The following is a 25,623-nucleotide window of genomic DNA, read 5'->3' on the forward strand; positions in this document are numbered from 1 at the left end:
TTCCACTACAGACTGATACACTGTTGAAGTCACTCTGTTTCGCTCCATTCTCTCTACATGTCTGAACCACCTCAACAACCCTTCCTCAGCCCTCTGGACAACAGTTTTGGTAATCCCGCACCTCCTCCTAACTTCCAGACTACGAATTTTCTGCATTATATTCACACCACACATTGCCCTCAGACATGACATCTCCACTGCCTCCAGCCTTCTCCTTGCTGCAACATTCATCACCCATGCTTCACACCCATATAAGAATGTTGGTAAAACTATACTCTCATACATTCCCCTCTTTGCCTCCAAGGACAAAGTTCTTTGTCTCCACAGACTCCTAAGTGCACCACTCACCCTTTTCCCCTCATCAATTCTGTGATTCACCTCATCTTTCATAGACCCATCCACTGACACGTCCACTCCCAAATATCTGAATACATTCACCTCCTCCATACTCTCTCCCTCCAATCTGATATCCAATCTTTCATCACCTAATCTTTTTGTTATCCTCATAACCTTACTCTTTCCTGTATTCACTTTTAATTTTCTTCTTTTGCACACCCTACCAAATTCATCCACCAATCTCTGCAACTTCTCTTCAGAATCTCCCAAGAGCAGTGTCATCAGCAAAGAGCAACTGTGACAACTCCCACTTTATGTGTGATTCTTTATCTTTTAACTCCACGCCTCTTGCCAAGACCCTCGCATTTACTTCTCTTACAACCCCATGTATAAATATATTAAACAACCACAGTGACATCACACATCCTTGTCTAAGGCCTACTTTTACTGGGAAATAATTTCCCTCTTTCCTACATACTCTAACTTGAGCCTCACTATCCTCGTAAAAACTCTTCACTGCTTTCAGTAACCTACCTCCTACACCATACACCTGCAACATCTGCCACATTGCCCCCCTATCCACCCTGGAATACACCTTTTCCAAATCTATGAATGCCACAAAGACCTCTTTAGCCTTATCTAAATACTGTTCACTTATATGTTTCACTGTAAACACCTGGTCCACACACCCCCTACCTTTCCTAAAGCCTCCTTGTTCATCTGCTATCCTATTCTCCATCTTACTCTTAATTCTTTCAATAATAACTCTACCATACACTTTACCAGGTATACTCAACAGACTTATCCCCCCTATAATTTTTGCACTCTCTTTTGTCCCCTTTGCCTTTATACAAAGGAATTATGCATGCTCTCTGCCAATCCCTAGGTACCTTACCCTCTTCCATACATTTATTAAATAATTGCACCAACCACTCCAAAACTATATCCCCACATGCTTTTAACATTTCTATCTTTATCCCATCAATCCCGGCTGCCTTACCCCCTTTCATTTTACCTACTGCCTCATGAACTTCCCCCACACTCACAACTGGCTCTTCCTCACTCCTACAAGATGTTATTCCTCCTTGCCCTATACACGAAATCACAGCTTCCCTATCTTCATCAGCATTTAACAATTCCTCAAAATATTCCCTCCATCTTCCCAATACCTCTAACTCTCCATTTAATAACTCTCCTCTCCTATTTTTAACTGACAAACCCATTTGTTCTCTAGGCTTCCTTAACTTGTTAATCTCACTCCAAAACTTTTTCTTATTTTCAACAAAATTTGTTGATAACATCTCACCCACTCTCTCATTTGCTCTCTTTTTACATTGCTTCACCACTCTCTTAACCTCTCTCTTTTTCTCCATATACTCTTCCCTCCTTGCATCGCTTCTACTTTGTAAAAACTTCTCATATGCTAACTTTTTCTCCCTTACTACTCTCTTTACATCATCATTCCACCAATCGCTCCTCTTCCCTCCCGCACCCACTTTCCTGTAACCACAAACTTCTGGTGATCACTCTAACACTACATTTTTAAACCTACCCCATACCTCTTCGACCTCATTGCCTATGCTCTCATTAGCCCATCTATCCTCCAATAGCTGTTTATATCTTACCCTAACTGCCTTCTCTTTTAGTTTATAAACCTTCACCTCTCTCTTCCCTGATGCTTCTGTTCTCCTTGTATCCCATCTACCTTTTACTCTCAGTGTAGCTACAACTAGAAGTTGATCTGATATATCTGTGGCCCCTCTATAAACATGTACATCCTGAAGTCTACTCAACAGTCTTTCATCTACCAATACATAATCCAACAAACTACTGTCATTTCGCCCTACATCATATCTTGTATACTTATTTATCCTCTTTTTCTTAAAATATGTATTACCTATAACTATATATATTATATATATATATATATCTTCTTTCAACGTACCAGCCGTATGCCACTGAGGTGGGGTGGCCCAAAAGGAAAAACGAAAGTTTCGGCTTTTAAATTTAGTAATATATACAGGAGAAGGGGTTACTAGCCCCTTGCTCCCGGCATTTTAGTCGCCTCTTACAACACGCATGGCTTATGGAGGAAGAATTCTGTTCCACTTCCCCATGGAGATAAGAGGAAATAGACAAAAACAAAAACTAGAAAGAAAATAGAAGAAAACCCAGAGGGGTATGTATATATATGCTTGTACATGTATATGTAGTGTGACCTAAGTGTAAGTAGAAGTAGTAAGACGTACCTGAAATCTTGCATGTTTATGAAACAGAAAAAAGGACACCAGCAATCCTACCATCATGTAAAACAATTACAGGCTTTCGTTTTACACTCAATTGGCAGGATGGTAGTACCTCCCTGGGTGGTGTGTGTATATACATATATATCTTCTTCTTTCAACACATCGGCCGTATCCCACCAAGGCAGGGTGGCCCAAAAGGAAAAATTAAAGTCTCTCCTCGTACATTTAGTAATATACACAGGAGAAGGGGTTACTAGCCCCTTGCTCCCGGCATTTTAGTTGCCTCTTACAACACGCATGGCTTATGGAGGAAGAATTCTGTTCCACTTCCCCATGGAGATAAGAGGAAATAGACAAAAAGAAGAACTAGAAAGAAAATAGAAGAAAACCCAGAGGGGTATGTATATATATGCTTGTACATGTATGTGTAGTGTGACCTAAGTGTAAGTAGAACCCAAAAGGGTTTACTGGAGTACATCTAGATTTATATCTACAGTTCACTTAATCTGTTTCAAGCAAAATCAGGAAATTTGCTTGCAACAGATTACAGATCGAATCAGGCTTGTGACTGCATAACATGCAGTTTCATTAGTTACTTCTCTACTAATATTTTTCCCAATGGTAGATACACACACACTAAAGTTATATTCTACATTTTCCTTCAGGGTACTGTCTGTTTTCTCAATTTCTTGTAATAAGAGACCTTTTTCACTCACCTTAGTTATTGAGAGAGTAATCAGTAGCTCCTAAAAAAAAAGGGCCTAGTGAACAGGTCATGAATGCATCAGTACTAAAACAACGTAATGCCCCAACACCTGTTTATACCTGCCTCTGTTACGTATTAGGTTGCTGGTAGTGCAATCTTAGTGGTTTATCAGATTTAATGCAGATATTACAGTACAACATTTTGAAGAATGAAAAAATCTGTGAAAACCACTACCTTCCCATGTCAGCCTGTCAGCTGTTCCCCATGTCAGCTGTTCCAGTTTTGGCTGGTGTCAAAGGGCCAAGCCCAACATTAGCATAGTGGTGTCCCGTAGCTAGATCGCTTGTACACTCGTCTCACACACTGAAGTCCAGGGGTTGATCCCCAGTATGGCTGGAAAACATTAGAGTGTGTTTCCATAAGACACCTGCTGTTCATGTTCACCCATCAGTAAAATGCATACCTGGGCATTAGTCGATTGGTGTGGGTTGCATCCTGGGACAAAATTGACCTAATTTACCCAAAATGTTCTGCATAACAAGGGGCTTTTTATATAGTAGTATGTCACTGATGTCAGCTAGGCTTGTACTCCTTGTATATATACTTAATAGAAATAAAGATATATCATTATTATAGGAAACAAGGTTTCCCGATAGAAAACACAAGGTGGTAGAAAGTGGTAGGAAGGTTCTACAACTGGTGCTTTAGGGAGGTACCACAGAGATGTATTATTACTAGTTCATCACATTAGTTTTTATTTTTCAAAACATATTATATATATTACTAATTATTATTTTTATTAAAGTATTACAGTATTTTATAGACTTTAAATTGTTGTCATTATGATTTACGATTCTAGTTTCAGTCTTCTTTTAATACTTGTTTACTTTTTTGGGGGTATTTTTTATACTTTGCAAAATACTAAGTATTTCTGTCTGTCTCATCACATACATGCTGCCTTTAACCCTTTCGGGGTTTCAGACGTACTAGTACGTCTTATGCATACTAGTACGTCTTATGCGCAGGGGTTTTTGACGTACTAGTACGCATAAATTCTAGCGCCGTCAAATCTAGTGAGAGAAAGCTGGTAGGCCTACATATGAAAGAATAGGTCTATGTGGTCAGTGTGTGCAGTATAAAAAAAAATCCTGCAGCACACAGTGCGTAATGAGAAAAAAAAACTTTGACCATGTTTTTGGATTAAAACAGCGAATTTGCACTGTATTTTCGTATGGTATTTATTGCTGTATTCTAGTTTTCCTGGTCTCATTTTATAGAATGGAAGACATATTACAGAAATTGAGATGATTTTGACTGATTTTACAATGAAAAGTACCTTGAAATTGAGCTAAAAGTAGCAGAAATGTTTGATTTTTACCAAAGATCAAAAGTAAACAAATCATGCCAAGCGTCCAATACACGTCAACTGGCGAGTCTAATATTCTTTCACAAGTGCACTGATATTATTTATACCATTTGTACACTACTTCAGTAGTCTGCATAACAGTAAATCTTCTATTTTTTGTGAGAATAAAAATTCAAAGTGGAAAGCAAAAGAATGTAAGAGGGGCATGGGAACGTGACTAATGAACAGAGGAAATGTTATTTTAGTGCCAGGAATGTCTTTCTTGTTTATTCTGAACTCTATTCGGAAATTGGCATCTTTTGAAATTTGTGTGAAATTGGCAAAATTGCTAAATTCTGACCACTGTATTGGATAGTTGAAATCGGTAAATGGGTGGTTTCTTGTACTCATTCGATAGAAAAAATGGAGTTCTAGCAAAATAGTTATGATTTTTGTCGACTGGTACACTGGATTATTATTATTATAATCAAGGGGGAAGCGCTAAACCCGGAGGATTATATAGCGCCTGGGGGGGGGGATGTGGAAGGCATGCAGGCTTAATTCGGGGAACTGGAGCACAGATCCAATTCCCTAAATCAAGAGCCCTTCACCAACATCAAGGAACCTTCCTTGAGGGGCGGTACACTGGAATTGGCCGAAAATAGGGTTCAAAGTGGGCAAAATCGCCGATGCGTAAACATCGTTGAGACCGCTAACTTTGCGAGAGCATATTTCCGTAAGTTTTCCATCAAATTTCATACTTTTGGTGTCATTATGATTGGGAAAATAAGAAAAAATATTTTTTTTTTTTTTTTTTTTTTGAAATTTGGCCAACCCTGAGAACAAGTCTCTGAGAGGACCTGCCGACCCCCAAAGGGTTAACAAATAATAGTATATGAATACCAAGAGCAATTGGTTGGTAGACAGCAGCCACCCAGGGAGGTACTACCGTCCTGCCAAGTGAGTGTAAAACGAAAGCCTGTAATTGTTTTACATGATGGTAGGATTGCTGGTGTCTTTTGTCTGTCTCATAAATATGCAAGATTACAGGTATGTCTTGCTACTTCTACTTACACTTAGGTCACACTACACATACTTGTACACGTTTATTTATACACACTCATCTGAGTTTTCTTGGATTTTATCTTAATAGTTCTTGGTCTTATTACTTTTCCTTTTATATCCATGGAGAAGTGGAATAAGAATCTTTCCTCCGTAAGCCATGCATGTTGTAAAAGTCAACTAAAATGCCGGGAACAGTGGGCTAGTAACCCCTTTTCCTGTAAAGATTACTAAAAAGAATAAGAAGAAGAAAATTGTCAAAGTGGGAAGTCATGTATGGGAAGTCATGAATGTGCGTAGATGTTGTGCAAATGATGAGAAAGAGATGATTGTGGATGTTATGAATGAGAAGAAGCTGGATGTCCTGGGTTTAAGTGAAACAAAGCTGAAGGGGGTGGGAGAGTTTCAGTGGAGAGGAATAAATGGGATTAGGTCAGGGGTTTCAAATAGTGATAGAGCTAAAGAAGGAGTAGCAATAATGTTGAAGGATAAGATATGGAAGGAAAAGAGGGACTATAAATGTATTAATTCAAGGATTATGTGGAGTAAAATATAGGTTGGATGTGAAAAGTGGGATATAGTAAGTGTATATGCACCTGGAGAAGAGAGAAGTGTAGAGGAGAGAGAGAGAGAGTTTGGGAAATATTGAGTGAATGCATGGGGAGTTTTGGACCAAGTGTGAGAGTACTTGTGGTTGGGGATTTCAATGCTAAAGTGGGTAAAAATGTTGTGGAGGGAGTAGTAGGTAAATTTGGGGTGCCAGGGGTAAATGTAAATGGGGAGCCTTTAATTGAGCTATGTGTAGAAAGAGATTTGGTAATAAGTAATACATATTTTATGAAAAAGAGGATAAATAAATATACAAGGTATGATGTAGCACGTAATGAAAGTAGTTTGTTAGATTATGTATTGGTGGATAAAAGGTTAATGGGTAGGCTCCAGGATGTACATGTTCATAGAGGGGCAACTGATATATTGGATCATTATTTAGTTGTAGCTACAGTTAGTGTAAGAGGTAGATGGGACAAGAGGAAGGTTGCAACAAGCAGGAGGGAAGTGAAAGTGTATAAACTAAGGGAGGAGAAAGTTCGGGTGAGATATAAGCGACTATTGGCAGAAAGGTGGGCTAGTGCAAAGATGAGTAGTGGGGGGGTTGAAAAGGGTTGGAATAGTTTTAAAAATGCAGTATTAGAATGTGGGGCAGAAGTTTGTGGTTATAGGAGGGTGGGGGCAGGAGGAAATAGGAGTGATTGGTGGAATGATGAAGTAAAAGGTGTGATAAAAGAGAAAAAGTTAGCTTATGAGAGGTTTTTACAAAGCAGAAGTGTTATAAGAAGAGCAGAGTATATGGAGAGTAAAAGAAAGGTGAAGAGTGGTGAGAGAGTGCAAAAGGAGAGCAGATGATAGAGTGGGAGAGGCACTGTCAAGAAATTTTAATGAAAATAAGAAAAAATTTTGGAGCGAGTTAAAGAAGTTAAGAAAGGCTAGGGAACATATGGATTTGTCAGTTAAAAACAGAGTAGGGGAGTTAGTAGATGGGGAGAGGGAGGTATTAGGTAGATGGCAAGAATATTTTGAGGAACTTTTAAATGTTGAGGAAGAAAGGGAGGTGGTAATTTCGTGCACTGGCCAGGGAGGTATACCATCTTTTAGGAGTGAAGAAGAGCAGAATGTAAGTGTGGGGGAGGTACGTGAGGCATTACGTAGAATGAAAGGGGGTAAAGCAGCTGGAACTGATGGGATCATGACAGAAATGTTAAAAGCAGGGGGGAGATATAGTGTTGGAGTGGTACTTTTGTTTAATAAATGTATGAAAGAGGGGAAGGTACCTAGGGATTGGCGGAGAGCATGTATAGTCCCTTTATATAAAGGGAAAGGGGACAAGAGAGATTGTAAAAATTATAGAGGAATAAGTTCACTGAGTATACCAGGAAGTGTACGGTAGGGTCATAATTGAAAGAATTAGAGGTAAGACAGAATGTAGGATTGCGGATGAGCAAGGAGGTTTCAGAGTGGGTAGGGGATGTCTAGATCAAGTGTTTACATTGAAGCATATATGTGAACAGTATTTAGATAAAGGTAGGGAAGTTTTTATTGCATTTATGGATTTAGAAAAGGCATATGATAGAGTGGATAGGGGAGCAATGTGGCAGATGTTTCAAGTATATGGAATAGGTGGTAAGTTACTAAATGCTGTAAAGAGTTTTTATGAGGATAGTGTGGCTCAGGTTAGGGTGTGTAGAAGAGAGGGAGACTACTTCACGGTAAAAGTAGGTCTCAGACAGGGATGTGTAATGTCACCATGGTTGTTTAATATATTTATAGATGGGGTTGTAAAAGAAGTAAATGCTAGGGTGTTCGGGAGAGGAATGGGATTAAATTATGGGGAATCAAATAAAAAATGGGAATTGACACAGTTACTTTTTGCTGATGATACTGTGCTTATGGGAGATTCTAAAGAAAAATTGCAAAGGTTAGTGGATGAGTTTGGGAGTGTGTGTAAAGGTAGAAAGTTGAAAGTGAACATAGAAAAGAGTAAGGTGATGAGGATATCAAATGATTTGGATAAAGAAAAATTGGATATCAAATTGGGGAGGAGGAGTATGGAAGAAGTGAATGTTTTCAGATGCTTGGGAGTTGATGGGTCGGCGGATGGATTTATAAAGGATGAGTTTAATCATAGAATTGATGAGGGAAAATAGGCGAGTGGTGCATTGAGGTATATATGCAGATAAAAAACATTATCTATGGAGGCAAAGAAGGGAATGTGTGAAAGTATAGTAGTACCAACACTCTTATATGGGTGTGAAGCTTGGGTTGTGAATGCAGCAGCGAGGAGGCAGTGGAGATGTCCTGTCTAAGGGCAGTGTGCGGTGTAAATATTATGCAGAAAATTCGGAGTGTGGAAATTAGGAGAAGGTGTGGAGTTAATAAAAGTATTAGTCAGAGGGCAGAAGAGGGGTTGTTGAGGTGGTTTGGTCATTTAGAGAGAATGGATCAAAGTAGAATGACATGGAGAGCATTTAAATCTGTAGGAGAAGGAAGGCGGGGAAGGGGTCGTCCTCGAAAAGGTTGGTAGGAAGGGGTAAGGGAGGTTTTGTGGGAGAGGGGCTTGGACTTCCAGCAGGCGTGCATGAGTGTGTTCGATAGGAGTGAATGGAGATGAATGGTATTTGGGACCTCACGATCTGCTGGAGTGTGAGCAGGGTATTATTTAGTGAAGGGATTCAGGGAAACCGGTTATTTTTATATAGCTGGACTTGAGTCCTGGAATTGGGAAGTACAATGCCTGCACTCTAAAGGAGGGGTTTCGAGATATTAGCAGTTTGGAGGGATATGTTGTGTATCTTTATACGTATATGCTTCCAAACTGTTTTGTTCTGAGCACCTCTGCAAAAACAGTGATTATGTGATTATGTGTGATTGAGGCGAAAGTGTTGAATGATGATGAAAGTATTTTTTTTTCGGGGATTTTCTTTCTTTTTTGGGTCACCCTGCCTCGGTGGGAGACGGCCGACTTGTTGAAAAAAAAAAAAAAAAATACCAAGAGTTTTCATGTAATAATGACAAAATCTGCAGTTATAAGAAACTTTTAGACAGCATTTTGTATACAAACAGCCTCTTTTAAGACAACAGAGTATACCTGGAGAAAGATTATAATATAGATGGAATTGTGTAGTTGTGGAAAGACAAACTTAATAGTTGGTTTCAATGATAGGCTTTGTTGACTAACTTAATTGCCAGGAGTTTGGCTGCTTGGAAACCTTCTTGATTTTTAAGTGTAAGCAGGTGTGTGAAATGCTGGAGGCTTGATTCTCTGTATGAGATGAAACCGGAGAGCATACAAACCTATTCATAGTGATGGGTTCCCTGGTTTTGCATGATGGTGTTAGGTGTTGAAATGAGAGTGGTTTCTAAATATTTTCTATTAAATTTGTTGCTTTCCTTAATTCCTAACTTTCCTTCTAAATCCTTCATTAAGTAATTGCAAAAAGTCTTGTGTTAAATACAAGCATTATTTGAGTTGTCAGTCCTGGAGGCAGATGAGTGTTCATTTGGATCTGTGTTATTAGGTCTCCGGCAGTTTCTCCTATTTGTATTTTGCCAGCTTCTGTATATAGGATTTCATACTCATATCACTTTTTTCTTGGATGTTGTTCCTGTTCTTTTGTTTTGTAAGCTCTTATATCATGGATGAGTTAATGACAAACTGTTGTTGGCCTAGTTTAATATTTTGTGTGATGCTTTCTGCAATATTACTGGTATGGAAGACTAAATATGTCAGTGTTGCCATTGGTTTTGGGTATACTATGCATTTTTGCAGATATTCTGCAATTATTAATGAAAAATGAAGGATAGTGCAGTTTCCTGAACATGTCTTCGACAGCGCTAGTCTTTGAAGAATACAGAAGTCCAAACCTATTAAGACATGTGTCTTAGTTTTAGTGTTATGATTTGACCACTAGTGTATGAAATTATTCTTTCCAGCTCATTTGTATTCAACTTGGAAGGACAAGGAATTACTGTAGTAGATCAATTTATGAGAATATCTACAAACAGAATTATATTGTTCAACTCATTTTTTAACATGAACTGGATTGATGTTTCAGTGTTTAGTTACCCAGCATATCAAGTTGAATGGAAGTTATGATCAGTAAGTCATCGACAAAGCTCATCCAAGTTATATTATTATGAATAATATTAACCCTTAAACTGTCCAATCTAGGTTTTATTTTGCATTTCAAAGCATGTAAAATAAAATGTAGATCTACGTTTGAAGCTCTACGCATGTGAACGTAGATCTACGTTTGGACAGTTTAAGGGTTAAAGGTTCAGTTTATAAGTGTTCCATTGGGTAGCACTAAGTAGTGAGCCTATAACCATATTGTATGTATTTGTAGTACGTATATACATTTGTATGTAAAGCATTTGAAAATGAGGTGAGCAAAATTCCATTTCTAGATGTTCTTATGCATAGATCTGTGAATTCTTTGTCTTTCCAGTTTTATCATAAACCAAGTGGAAAGAATCTCATTGACTACTGGTCACATCATGACCCTAACGCTAAGAGAGAGGTGTCCATCAGATTTTCTCTATGTGCTTATAAAGGTTTTAACCTTGAATTCCTAGAACATAACATTATTGAAGGCATATTCAAGAAACTGCATAACTATCTTACATTTTTTATTCATAATTGCAGAAAGAAAGATGTAAAAAGAAATTCTTCGTGCAACCAAAATCACTAGTAATGATGAAAGATACCTATAGTAGTTTTTCCTACCAAGGCCTGGTCATGGACCAGGTTGCAGGGTTGTTTTGACCTCCAAAACACCCTCCAGGTAGACCAGTAACGTTGCAGAAAAGTCATAAAAAATGCTAAACTTGGCCAGCAACAGATTTTGTCATCACTTCATCAATGATGTGAGAGCTTGCAAAAAATAAGAACAGAAACAACGTCCAAGAAGACTTTGTTGTTTGTATGAAAACCTATGTGCAGGATATGACAGAATACATGTGGGAGAAACTGCCAAAGACCTAATGCCACATTTGAATAAACGCATGCGTGTCTCCAGGACTGGCAATTAAAACAATGCTTGCATTCAACACAGAACTTCAGAACTATTTCATGAAGGGGTCAGAAGCCAGTCTACCTGGAGTTTACCTGGAGAGAGTTCCGGGGGTCAACGCCCCCGCGGCCCGGTCTGTGACCAGGCCTCCTGGTGGATCAGAGCCTGATCAACCAGGCTGTTGCTGCTGGCTGCATGCAAACCAACATACGAACCACAGCCCGGCTGGTCAGGAACCAACTTTAGGTGCTTGTCCAGTGCCAGCTTGAAGACTGCCAGGGGTCTGTTGGTAATCCCCCTTATGTATGCTGGGAGGCAGTTGAACAGTCTCGGGCCCCTGACACTTATTGTATGGTCTCTTAACGTGCTAGTGACACCCCTGCTTTTCATTGGGGGGATGTTGCATCGTCTGCCAAGTCTTTTGCTTTCGTAGTGAGTGATTTTCGTGTGCAAGTTCGGTACTAGTCCCTCTAGGATTTTCCAGGTGTATATAATCATGTATCTCTCCCGCCTGCATTCCAGGGAATACAGGTTTAGGAACCTCAAGTGCTCCCAGTAATTGAGGCGTTTTATCTCCGTTATGCGCGCCGTGAAGGTTCTCTGTACATTTTCTAGGTCAGCAATTTCACCTGCCTTGAAAGGTGCTGTTAGTGTGCAGCAATATTCCAGCCTAGATAGAACAAGTGACCTGAAGAGTGTCATCATGGGCTTGGCCTCCCTAGTTTTGAAGGTTCTCATTATCCATCCTGTCATTTTTCTAGCAGATGCGATAGATACAATGTTATGGTCCTTGTGAAGGTGAGATCCTCCGACATGATCACTCCCAGGTCTTTGACGTTGGTGTTTCGCTCTATTTTGTGGCCAGAATTTGTTTTGTACTCTGATGAAGAATTAATTTCCTCGTGTTTACCATATCTGAGTAATTGAAATTTCTCATCGTTGAACTTCATATTGTTTTCTGCAGCCCACTGAAAGATTTGGTTGATGTCTGCCTGGAGCCTTGCAGTGTCTGCAATGGAAGACACTGTCATGCAATACCAGGAAACTCATCTCTATAAATAGGTTACTATGCTCTCTAGTCTTGTCTGAGAGGTCAGAGCATCAAGTCCCTTATGGAGGATTGTGCTTCCAGCATTTCATACCCCCACTGACATTTTTAAAAATCAGGGAGTTTGCAGTTGGCCAAATCCTTGACAATACAGTTAGTGAATAAATCCTATCATTGGACTCTGCAGTAAATTTTGAATCTCTCCCTAACTACAGTGCATCACTGCCACACCTGACTTCTGCTTACTCCAGCCTATATAATCTCCTTTCTCCATGTATATTCTTTTGACTTCAGAAAGGGTAAATATTTTCTAAGTAAGTTTTCTATGAGTGCAATGTGTGTATTTATTATATACATACATGCTGCATTTAATAGTTAATGAAATTATGCCTAATACATCAATTTTGTACCAAATTTAACCTGTTTTGTCTGTTGTTTTTTCTTTATATGTACCTCGTCCAGAGCATCATTGTTCTCATTGCGAATGTCCCCTAACTATGGGGTTAACTTATTCCTTTACAAACATTTCACTTTCTTATGTATGCTTCAAATTCATAAGGCAGATTAATCTTTAAAACTTCCATCAACTTCTATCATAATTAAAACTGAGCTTGAGTGCACTGAAATTAAAGGTAAATAAAATAATTAAACAAGCATTTGCAGGATAAGTAAAGATAAATCGGTATTTTTAAGAAGCCAGAGTATATGCATGTGAGAAGTGGATACTTGCATGTGTGCAGTTTGCCCTCAGTCATTACTATTTTTGTCATGGGGAAGAGTGAAACCCATAGTCTCATAATGACAGTGAAATTGGAGGTAATCAGGTTTGATCCAAGGAGACATTAGCTCTAATTTTTTTTGAAACAAGAGTCCTTCACCAGCATTAGAACATAAGAACATAAGAACGAAGGAACACTGCAGAAGGCCTACTGGCCCATGCGAGGCATCTTCCTAAAAGGAGCCCTCAGGACTTAGGTATTCCTAACTGCTTAGATATCCCACACTGCTAAATTTCTGGATATCCTGAGAAAGCATTTTCGACTAACTTGAAAACTGAGACATACGTGTGTTCAGAAAACGAAGCTTCCTGTTTCAATTTGACAATGTAGTTCTTTTAAACGTTGAGAGAGCTATATTTTATTGACCAAGTGGGTCTTTATCATGTGTGTGATGGTGCTAAAATGAATCATTGAAGTGCGGCAGACCTGCACTTCAAACCTGCACTACATTACTTCATACAATACTAGATGCTGTGCTAGAAAGTCTCATGTGAAATTGCATTTCTGTAACTTTTTTCTAGAGCCAGTTGGGATGCTTTCTCCAAAACATTCTAAGAAATTCTTATATGACATGTTGCCATATTATCTCAAGAGTTTTGTCATGCACAATACTGTGAACTTTACAGTAGTGGCAGCCTTTGAATTCAAGATGTTTTAGACTTTTTATAAAGTCTTGTGTTAGTTTTTAGTCTGTCTCTCAAATAAGGGTTGTATGAGAAGTGGATATTTGTATTAGTGTAAGGTATGGTCATAAAATAGGAGTTTTTTCAATCGTTGTTTGCAGACAGTGGTGATACTGTGTTGGGAGATATGGAAGAAAAGTTAGTTTGGAAGGGTGTTTAAAGGAAAGAAGCACAGAGTGAATGAAGGAAAGACCTAAGTGATGAAAGTAAGCAGAAGTATAGGAAATGATAGACTGGAGATGAAAGTGGAATGAAGAGTAGGGGGGTGAGAGTGAAAGGGAGTATGAAGTGAGTATTAGGTACCTGGGAGTTTATCTATCAATAGATAGGTCTATGCAGGATGTACTGTATGTTTATGAACTAGATAAAAAAAAAAGCAACAGGAGTGTATAACGTGTATGGAAAGAAAGAGACTTGTCAGTACAGTAGGTGCAACTAGGGCAGTGTTAAAGAGTAGAGGCATGCCCTATTTAAAAGCCTCACAGGTAATGTAAATCAACTTTAACATAAACTATATGTCAGAAAAAAAAAGATTTATCATCATCTCACCTGGGTTAAGATAAATAGACTTTCTTGACATTTGGATAAGGCGAGATCTTTATTCTTAACAAGAAAGTGTTGAGGTATATACAAGTGATGTTGGGACACCCATATTGCAAATGAATTTCTAGTAACATAGGAAAAAAGGTAAGAAAAACAAATTTCTCTTTCTTTTCAGCATTTGCTCATGTTTCCATACAATTTGATTACCATTTTCATGTAGTTAGGCAAAGAATCAGTTTTTTCAAGTCCATTTCTTGAATCTAGATATATTTTATTTCCTTAGTTAAACATGTCTGATTATGTATTTGTATAATGGAACATTGTTTTCATCATTCCAATAATTTTTGATGGGATTCAGGTCAGGGCTGCTCCCTGGCCAGTGAATAACACTGATACTGCTCTCCTGCAGCTATATCTTGACCCATTTTGACATGTGGCATGAGGCACTTTCTTGCATAAAGTGTGTGGTGCCCTGAATCTTGTGGAATGTGAGGAAATGTTACTAAAGCACATTTGCATGAACTCCATTCACTTTTGTGATTTTTGGGCACAAAGCATAATTCCCCTGACCCTTTAATCTACTAAAACAGCCCCTTATCACTACCTCTTTAGTGTGTTTCATGAGTTTAGCTGTGTAGTAGGGGAGTTGATGGGCATCTGACTAGTCCTCAATGTGCTGATAAACAATTAAAGGCTTATCACTCCACATAACTCAGTCTTCAGTGGTTCATTGTTCACAGTGTTTTACAAACTGAAATTGGTTTAGAAAGACACGTAAGCAAACACTATAACATATTTATTAGAAAACGTTTCGGTCCTGGGACCTTGATCACTTCTAACATACAGAGGTAGGAAGACATTATATATAGGCGGAGAGTGAGGTGTGACGCACGTGACCTGAGGAATGTCATAAGAACATTTGCTTACGTGTCTTTCTAAACCAACTTGTCGGTATTTATTACCAAGGTTTATACCACAAACTGAAATTGTTTGGCTTGCATTTGTTTGGCAGGAGTTCGAGATGGCATCACAAGCTTTTTTTTTTATGGAGATAATGCTGTATGGTTCTATCTGAAACATGTCCCAGCAAATCAGGGCAGTTTTGCTTTGGCCTTGCTGCTGTTGTCCAAGACCCTTTCAGTTCTTCTCTCTTTAGAAGGCTATCAGTAGCAGCTGAAGTCATTAACCTGTTCAGGTCTTGGTTAAAGGGTAGATCACGAGAGGCAGTGATGAGCTGATTTAAAGTGGATTTTCCTTACCTGGAGTTTGCCTGGAGAGGGGTTTGGGGGTCAATTCCCCAGCGGCTTGGTCTGAGACCAGGCCTCGTGGTGGATCAGTGTCTGATAAAATAGGCTGTTACTGCTGGCTGCACGCAAACTGATGTAGAACCCACAGCCTGGTTGGTCAGGTACTGACTTTAGGTGCCTGTCCAATGCCTTCTTGAAGACAGCCAGGGGTCTATTGGCAATCCCCTTTATGTATGCTGGGAGGCAATTGAACAGTCTTGGGCCCCAGACACTTAGTGTTGTCTCTCAGTGTACTCGCGGAGCTCCTGCTTTTCATTGGGGGAATGTTGCATCTCCTGCCAAGTCTTTTGCTTTCATAGGGAGTGATTTTTGTGTGCATGTTTGGTACTAAGCCTTCTAGAATTTTCCAAGTGTATATTATCATGTATCTCTCTCGCCTACACTCCAGAGAATACAGATCAAGGGCCTTCAACCATTCCCAGTAATTTAGGTGCCTTATCATACTTATGTGTGCTGTGAAAGTTCTTTGTACACTCTCCAGGTCAACAATTTCCCCTGCCTTGAAAGGGGGCAGTTAGTGTACAGCAGTATTCCAGCCTAGAGAGAACAAGTGATTTGAAGAGAATCATCATGGATTTGGCATCCTTAGTTTTGAAGATCCTCATTATACATCCTATCATTTTCCTAGCAGATGTGGTAGATACAGTGTTGTGGTCTTCAAAGGCGAGATCCTCTGACATTATCACTTCCAGGTCCTTCACATTACTTTTTCGCTCTAATGCATGGTTAGAATATGTTGTATACCCTGATACAGTTTTAATTTTCCCAAGTTTTCCATATCTGAGTAGTAGTTGAAATTTCTCTTCATTGAACTTCATATTGTTTTGAGTGGCGCATTTGAAGATTTGGTTTATGTCTGCTTGGAGTCCTGAGGTGTCTTCGATGGCAGTCACTGTCATGGCAATCCAGGTGTCATCCGCAAAGGAAGACACGAGTTATGGCTTACATCTGTCTATGTCAGATATGAAGATGAGGAATAGAACGGGAGCGAATACTGTGCCTTGTGGAACAGAGCTTTTCACCATATCTGCCTCAGACTTTACTCTGTTTACTATTACTCTGCATTCTATTTGTCAGGAAGTTATAGATCCAGCTACCAACTTTTCCTGTTATTCCTTTGTCATGCATTATGTGTGCTATTACACCATGGTCACACTTGTTGAAAGCTTTTGCAAAGTCTGTGTATACTATATCTGCATTTTGTTTATCCTCTACAGCATCCAGGACCTTATCATAGTGATTCAGTAGCTGGGACAGGCAGGAGCGACCTGCTGTAAGCCCGTGTTGCCCTGGGTTGTGTAACTGATGGGTATCTTGGTGGTTGCCAATCTTGCTTCTTAGAACCCTTTCAAAGATTTTTATGATGTGAGATGTTAGTCCTATTGGCCTGTAGTTCTTTGCAATTGCTTTACTGCTACCTTCGTAGAGTGGGGCTATGTCTGTTGTTTTATGGGCTTCTTGCAGTTCTTGATGAACACATAATTCCATGAGTCTGGGTCTGGGGCAGAGTACACGGGCACGTCATTTATTGCCTTTTCAAAGTCTTGTGGTGTTAGGATCATATCCAAGATTTTTGGAGATGACCAAATTTTTGTCTCATTCATAAAGAATTCATTTGGATTGTTGACCCTTAGTCTGGGCAGTGGCTCGTTGAACACAGTCATATTGGGATTTTAGTATCTCACTCACTAGTATGAGCACAGATCTCACTTGTGGATAGTTTTCCAGTACCTATACAAGAATACACACCTTTTCCTCAACACTGAGTTCAGCCTGCAGCATCTTTAAAAAATTATATAAAAAATACTCTTCTGTAGTGGCACTAAACATTGCTAGGGTCAAACAGGGCCATAAAGCATTCCTACATACAAAGTATAACAGTCCCCACTCAGTCACTGAGCTACTGGTGTTGGTGGTAGCTACTGCTGCTGAGAACGCCTAGATAGTAGAGGAGTTGCCAAAGGTCATCACGGTAGATCATGGAAAATAATTATAGGAGGCAAATGCTAATATGAGGCGCTGTTCAGACCCTACATCATTTGTGGAGTCTGTAGATGCAGACTCAACCTATAGCAGTTTTTGTTTATTGGTTTACAGGTGATAGACATGGTGTATGTGGCAATGGGTTGTTAAATGGTTAAAAGTGAATGACAGTTTATTTTAGTATGAACTACTGTGCTTGGCTGCGGTTGCTGCCAGGGTGGTGCTAGAGCGCCTTACCTGTGTATTTATGGCTGGACAGAACACTAATCAGAATGAATGAGTGAGAGAGACAGACAGAATGCTGACAGATTGATGCAAAACTGAGGAAAAATCAAATGATGATTCCAGTTGAACCCCCCGTATCCACTGATTTGGTATCAGTGGTTTCAGTTATCCACAGTTTACTGTGGCCCAAAAATACCTCTTAATTTTGTATAATAATGGCTCCAAAGCACAAAAGCAGAGAAGCTGGCAGGTCTTCAAAGCCTAATAGAAGCCATGAAGTGCTTCCCATCAGTGACAAAGTGGTAATTCTCCACTTGTTGTGCATACTTTATGAATTTAACTTTATAATAGGTAGGTATAGGACTTGTATTTAGGGTTTGCTACTATCCACGGTTTTGGTATCCATGGCAGGTCCTTGGAATGTATTCTCCACAGATATGGGGGGCCCTACTATAATACATAATGCCTGTGCAACCAGGCATTATGTATTACAGTTTACAGTGATGCTTATAGTAATATGATGCAAAGTGTTGGGTTCAGTATTTTGGGTAAAGGTGAAGCAGTGTTATGCAAGAGCATTTAGTGCTGCACATTGCAAAGTTTGATAAAGACTAATAAACAAATTATTATTATTATAATCAAAAAGAAGCGCTAAGCCACAAGGACTATACAGTCTAATAAACAAAAAATGTATCTGTTGGCATTTGATATATCCACTGAGAACATTATTAAAATCTCTAGTTTGATATTTTCACTGAGCACTGGATTGAAAATTCACCAAAATTCCATTACATTTTGCCATCGAGACAGCTTACAGCATGCTAATCTACATTTATCGAGTGTTAATGAATTGTTAACTCATGAATCTTTTAGAGCAAAATATTGTGCCCCCTCATCACAGCACTGTGGAAGTGGGATGGCAACTGAGTGACAGACTTCTCTATGTAAACTGATTAATATGGCCTGTTCATTGAAAATGTGCTGCAATTTTGCAACCATGTCAACACAAAAACTTGTTAACAGATTGTGTGTTAACCAGCAGTATACTCTATACATGTATAATGAGACTCAGTGGGGTAACATGTATTAAATGATAAAAAATGTACCAAATGGTTTTCCAGGAGTTCAACCCCAGTATTATGTGGGGTATGCCTGCATAGTCAGGCTGACCCACTTGAATAGGTACAGAGAATGGATTTTGTATATTGCAGCAAAGAGGAAGGTGATGTGTGTGGTTTTAGTATTATCCAGTGAATACTGAAAGATGCAATTATAAGATTGTGTAGTGATAAAAAAAAATCACAGTATGGGTAGCTTAGATGGTTTGCTTCTGGCTTCAGAAGTAAATTACTTTTTCTACTTTATATATTGTAGTTTCATGGTTTTCAGACCCCCATGTTATGATATGGTACTTTATTTCCTAATATAAAGTGCTGTCTGTCTTTACAAACTGGAAATAAACAATGAGATAAATTGTCGTGACTAGAATGTACTACTTAGTTCCTGTAAACAACAACAAAAAGTGTGTGTCACTACCCTCACCTTGACTGTCTAGTATGTATGTTAAAAGATTTAAAGAAAATATACACCTATGATATTGATTTTAATATTACATTAACTATTTTCCACCAAAGTAGGGTGACTCAAAGAAGGGAACACATTCACCATCACTCATTCAATAGCTATGTTGCCAGAAGTGTATGGACATTACAATTCAAATGACCCACTGAACTGCAACATCCCCACCTGTCCTTCAGAGTGCAGGCACTCTGCAGCAACAGCCTGATTGAACAGGCACTTAACAGAGAAGCTTGGCCAAAGGTTGAGCTTGTTGGGTAGAAAAGTCCTCAAAATTTGTAACAGGTATACCTCCAAAACTCAAGACCAACTAATCAAATTCCCTAAATTCCTTTATAAAAATTAACTTGCTCACATTATAACAGCATGTAAAATCACAAAAACCCTCCTCTCCACTCATTCAGATCTAACATCCTCATATATTCTTGCTGGATACTTTAGCCTCTACAGTTTAAAGTTCCTTCAGTTAGCACTCTTTATATTGTGAAGTGTTGCACATAATGTTTACAAACCCTCCACCACAGGTTTATGAGCTCATACTCAGTAGGATGGGCAACAGTGCTGATGTTCATGGAAGTTGCATTATCAAAACACAGTTAAAAATGAAGAACTAAGGAGTTTTCAATAAGGCACTTTGTGTTTCAAAGTGACACACTAATGTAGGCTTTAGTGAAAAATTCATTTTGCATTGCCTCTCAAGAGAAATGTAGGAAAGTTCTTGGCTGCTTTAGATTCCAAAGCAGTCTTTTCTTCTTTAATGCGAAGGCTCTTTATAATATCTGTTCATGTGTGCAGCCACATTCCTCTAAGAGATCAAAGTGACCTGATATGAGGCAGCCCTGTAGATATCAGCGCTCAGTTTCATGATCATTCACTATTATGCAAGTTATTACCTCTAAATATTTCAAGCCACCTTCATATATTTTAAATTATCACCTTTTTATATAAAACCTCAACCTCCTCACCATCTGGGTAACTGACGTGCTAAATGTTACATTAGTTTGATTTTTAATCCAAAAGCTAAGAAGTGTTTTCCCATTCTCCATTTTATTATAAGTGTGAGTTTTACTCAGAGCAGTGACAAGATTAGCACACTATGCACTTTGGTCACTATGCATTAAGCACAGATGGTATAAACTGTAGTGTGTGGTAGATCAAGAGTCTTTGATTTCTTACCTGCATTAAGCTGCTGTAAAAAAATTTCCCCTATCTCTTCTAATGATTTACATCTTATTCTTCACACCCTGCAATTCTTATTGTGTGATGCTATTTTTGAGTTCAGGTTGGCTTAAGGAAAATGTAATGACTGTGTTGAGGCAGTGCCAGAAGTGCACCTCAGAATTTCACTCACTCGCATTAACAAAAGTTGGGTAGCACATAAACCCCAATCTAGAAAAACAAAAAAAAAGGCACAATACCATAACTAAAACAATACACAAATAACCCGCACATAGGAGAAAGGAGCTAACAATGATGGTTCAGTCCGACTTGAATCATTTACAAAGTCACACAAACAGAAAAGAGTGAGGTAGGCAGTGTATATATAGGGGAGCAGGACAAGGATGGGAACAAGAGAGGGAGAAGAGGAAGTAGTGGTAGTGGTAAGGTAGGTAGTGGAAGTAGTAGTAGAAGAAATAGTGGTAGTAGAAAGTAAGGAGAGTAGTTTAGTGGCACAAGAGAGAAAGGGGAGTGAAAGGTGAAGAGAAGCAAAAGTAAAGGTAGTAGCAATAGTAGAGGAAAGGAGGGGAAGACAGAGGAAGTAGACATGGGGTCAGTTTAAGGACACGATAAAGGAGCACTGCAGGAGAGTTAAGTGCCTACAAGGGGTAGGACTAAAAATGCAGTGGTACATGTCTGCCACTTGACTACAGGCTTTTATTTTTCTGTTTATTGCAAGCTTATGCACAGTGACATGTACATTCATTATTTTTCTTACCATGCTCCCTCTCTCAAGAAAATTGTTCTTGTGTATCTGTTTCTCTATGCCTTCCACATTTGTGACCCTTAGTTCCTTGAGTCAGAAATTACCACTCTTCATAATTCGTTCTCCCGTCTTGGCTACCCTTCCAACTTCACAAACTCTGCCTTATCATGTGCTAAACAGACTTTCTTCTCTCTCAAACTCTCTATTCCTGTGAAATCCCCTTCTCTGCCTTACCTATATTTCCAGTCTTTCTAATTTCAACAACTTTCTCTGTTCCTTAGACATTAAACTTACGTTTCGCCAAACTAACACCTTTTGCAGTAATCTAATTCGTACCTCTCCTCCCAATATAGATGCCCCCGGTGTCTATTCTATTTCATGTTCCCTCTTGACCTCTCCAACACTTTGGAGAGACTGGCTGCTCTCTTTCTGACAGATTCAAAGAACACAAAAGAAGTGTTAGGCTCACCGACACCAATAATGTGCTTTTCTATCATGTTAGAGATCACAGTCCTCTGCTAAAACTGTCTACCCTACTTCTAGCTTTCACAGTCACTGTCTTGTTGAAGTTTCCCTTATACACAACTTTCCTTGTTTGAATAATAGTCCTGACTGTCTCTGTTGATGCCTTCCTTTCTCATTACATTGTCAAATGCTCCAAACTTCATAACACTCATGACTTAACCTGATCTTTTCTTTCCCTCCTTTCTGTACCTCTTCTCGTTTCCTATTTTTCCTTAATTTTTTTTCTTTTTTTCCTCTGCCTAAGTGTGCTCTATAAGTCGGTTGTCATCCCTCTCTTCTGCATTTTTGGTCTTACCCCTTGTGGGTCCTTAGCTCTCCTGCAGTGCTCCTTTTTCTTGCTCTTAGACTGACCTCACTTCTACTTCCTCTACATCTTCCCCTCCATTCCTCTACTATTGCTATTACCTTTACTTTTGCCTCCCTTCACCTTTCACTCCCCTTTCTCTGTTGTGCCACTAAAATACTCTCCCTACTTTCTATTACCACTATTTCTCCTATTACTATTACCTCTACTTCCTCTTCTTCCTCTCTTGTTACCATCCTTGTCCTGCTCCCCTATATATATTAGCTGCCTCACTCTTTTCAATTAGTGTGACTTTGTAAATGGTCCAAGTCAGAATGAAACATTGTTGTAAGCTTCTTTTTCCTTAACACATCGGGCGTTTCCCACCAAGGCAGGGTGGCCTGAAAAAGAAAAACTCTCATCATTCACTCCATCACTGTCTTGCCAGAAGCATACTTACACTAGTTATAAAACTGCAACATTAACACCCCTGCTTCAGAGTGCTGGCACTGTACTTCCCATCTCCAAGAATCAAGCCCGGCCTGCCAGTTTCCCTGAATCCCTTCATAAATGTTACCTTGCTTACACTCCAACAGCATGTCAAGTCCTAAAAACCATTTGTCTCCATTTGCTCCTATCTAACATGCTCATGCAGGCTTGCTGGAAGTCCGAGCCCCTCACACACAAAACCTCCTTAACCCCCTCCCTTCAACTTTTCCTAGGCTGACCCCTACCCCGCCTTCCTTCCACTACAGATTTATACACTCTCGAAGTCATTCTATGTTGTTCCATCCTCTCTACATGTCTATACCATCTCAATAACCCCTCCTCAGCCCTCTGGATAATAGTTTTGGTAATCCCACACCTCCTCCTAATCTCCAAACTATGAATTCTCTGCATTATATTCACACCACACATTACCCCCAAACATGACATCTCCACTGCCTCCAGCCTTCTCTTTGTTGCAACATTCACCACCCATGCCTCACACCCATACAAGAGCATTGGTATAACTATACTCTCATATATTCCCCCTTTGCTTCCATGAATAAAGTTATTTGTCTCCACAGACTCCTCAGTGCACCACTCACCCTTTTCCCCCCTCATTGATTTGATGATTTGCTTTATCTTTCATAGACCCATCTCCGTGGGTCCACTCCCAAATATCTGAATACATCTCCTCCATACTCTCTCCCTCCAATTTGATATCCAATCTTCCATTACCTATTTTTTTTTTTGTTATCCTCATCACCTTACTCTTTTCTATATTCACTTTTAATTTTCTTCATTTACATACCCTACCAAACTCATCAACCAACCTCTGCAACTTCCCTCCAGAATCTCTCAAAAGCAGTGTCATCAGCCAAGAGCAATTGTGACAACTCCCACTTAGTGTTAGATTCTTTATCTTTTAACCCCACACCAACACCTGACCATTCACTTCTCTTACAACTGCATCTATAAATATTCTGAACAACCATGGTCACATCACACATCCCTGTCTAAGGTCTACTTTTACTGGGAAATAATCTCCCTCTCACCTACATACTCTAACCTGAACCTCACTATTCTTGTAAAGACTCTTCAGTGCTTTCAGTAACCTACCTCCTATTCCTTAAATTTGCAACATCTGCCACATTGCTCCCCTATCCACCCTATCATACCCCTTTTCCAAATCCATAAATGCCACATAAACCTCTTTACCCTTATCTAAATGCTGTTCACCCATATGTTTCACTGCAAACACTCCATACCCTTCCTAAAGCCTCCTTGTTCATCTGCTATCCTGCTTTCTGTTTTACTCTTAATTCTTTCAATAATAACTGCCATACACTTTACTAGGTATACTCAACAGACTTGTTCCTTTATAATTTTTACACACTTTTGTCCCCTTGCCTTTATACAAAGGAATTATGCATGCTCTCTGCCAATCCTTAGATACGTTACCCTCTTCCATACATTTATTAAATAAAAACACTAACCACTAAAACTATATCCCCACCTGCTTTTAACATTTCTATCTTTATCCCATCAATCCCAGCTGCTTTACCCCCTTTCATTCTACCCACTGCCCCATGCACTTTCCCTACACTCACAACTGGTTCTCCCTCACTCTTATACGATATTATTTTTCCTTGCCCTATACACAAAATCACAGCTTCCCTATCTTCAACATTTAACAATTCCTCAAAATATTTCCTCCATCTTCCTGATACCTCTAACTCGCCATTTAATAACTGTCCTCTCCTATTTTTAACTAACAAATCCATTCATTCTCTAGGCTTTACCAACTTATTAATCTCCAAAATTTTCTTATTTTCAACAAAATTTGTTGATAACATCTCACCCACTCTCATTTGCTCTCTTTTTACATTGCTTCACCACTCTCTTAACCTCTCTTTTTCTCTCCATATAATCCTTGCATCACTTCTACTCTGTAATAACCTCTCATATGCTAATTTACTCTCTCTTACTCTCTTTACATCATTCCACCAATTGCTCTTCTTCCTTCCCGCACCCATTTTCCTGTAACCACAAACTTCTGTTGAACACCCTAACACTGTATTCTTAAGCTTACCCCATACATCTTCTACCTCATTGCCTATACTCACACTAGCCCCTCTGTCCTCCAACAATTGTTTATATCTTACCCTAACTGCCTCCTCCTTTAGTTTATAAACTTTACCTCTCTTACTTGATGCTTCCATTTTCCTTGTATCCCATCTACCTTTTACTCTCACTGTAGCTACAACTAAAAAGTGATCTATCTGTGGCCCCTCTATAAACATGTATATCCTGAAGTCTACTCAACAGTCTTTTATCTACCAATACATAGGCAAACAAACTACTGTCATTATGCCCTGTATCATATCTTGTATACTTATTTATCCCCCTGTTTTTTTTTTAAATGTGTTACCTATAACCAAACCGCTTTCTATACAAAGTTCAATCAAATGCTCCCCATTATCATTTACAACTGGCACCTCAAACTTACCTACCACACCCTTTCTAAATGCTTCTCCTGCTTTAGCATTTAGGTCCTCTACCACACTCTCCCACTTGGCTCAAAAGTTCCTACACACTCGCTTAACATCTCCCAAAATCTCTCTCTCTCTCTTTCCTCTACACTCCTCTCTTCTCCAGGTGCACACACACTTATTATGACCCACTTTTCACATCTGACCCTTATTTTAATCCACATAATCCTTGAATTTATTCATTTATATTCTCTCTTCCCTCTCCATAACTGATCCTTCAACATTATTGCTACCGCTTCCTTAGCTCTCTCAAATACTCCTGACTTAATACCGTGTGTGAGTTGTGTATAGACCTAGTCACAGACAGGGCCGTGGGAGCGTTGACCCCCAAAACCCTCTCCAGGTATACTCCAGACCCCAATCTATTCCTCCAACCACATCTACTGATTATGTTCCCTAATGTATTCATGGTCTTTAACCACTATTACATATCATATATATTTAA

General features: G+C 39.2%; 1 protein-coding gene across 9 annotated transcripts in view; it reads left to right on the top strand.

Annotated features, from left to right (window-relative positions):
* Nucleotides 1-25,623, top strand: part of kug (FAT atypical cadherin kugelei) — a 913,302-nt gene that overhangs the window by 876,357 nt on the left and 11,322 nt on the right. The gene's annotated exons all lie outside the window — the stretch shown is intronic.

The sequence above is a fragment of the Cherax quadricarinatus genome, chromosome 1 (genome assembly GCF_038502225.1).
Source record: "Cherax quadricarinatus isolate ZL_2023a chromosome 1, ASM3850222v1, whole genome shotgun sequence".
Taxonomy (NCBI): Eukaryota; Metazoa; Arthropoda; class Malacostraca; order Decapoda; family Parastacidae; genus Cherax; species Cherax quadricarinatus.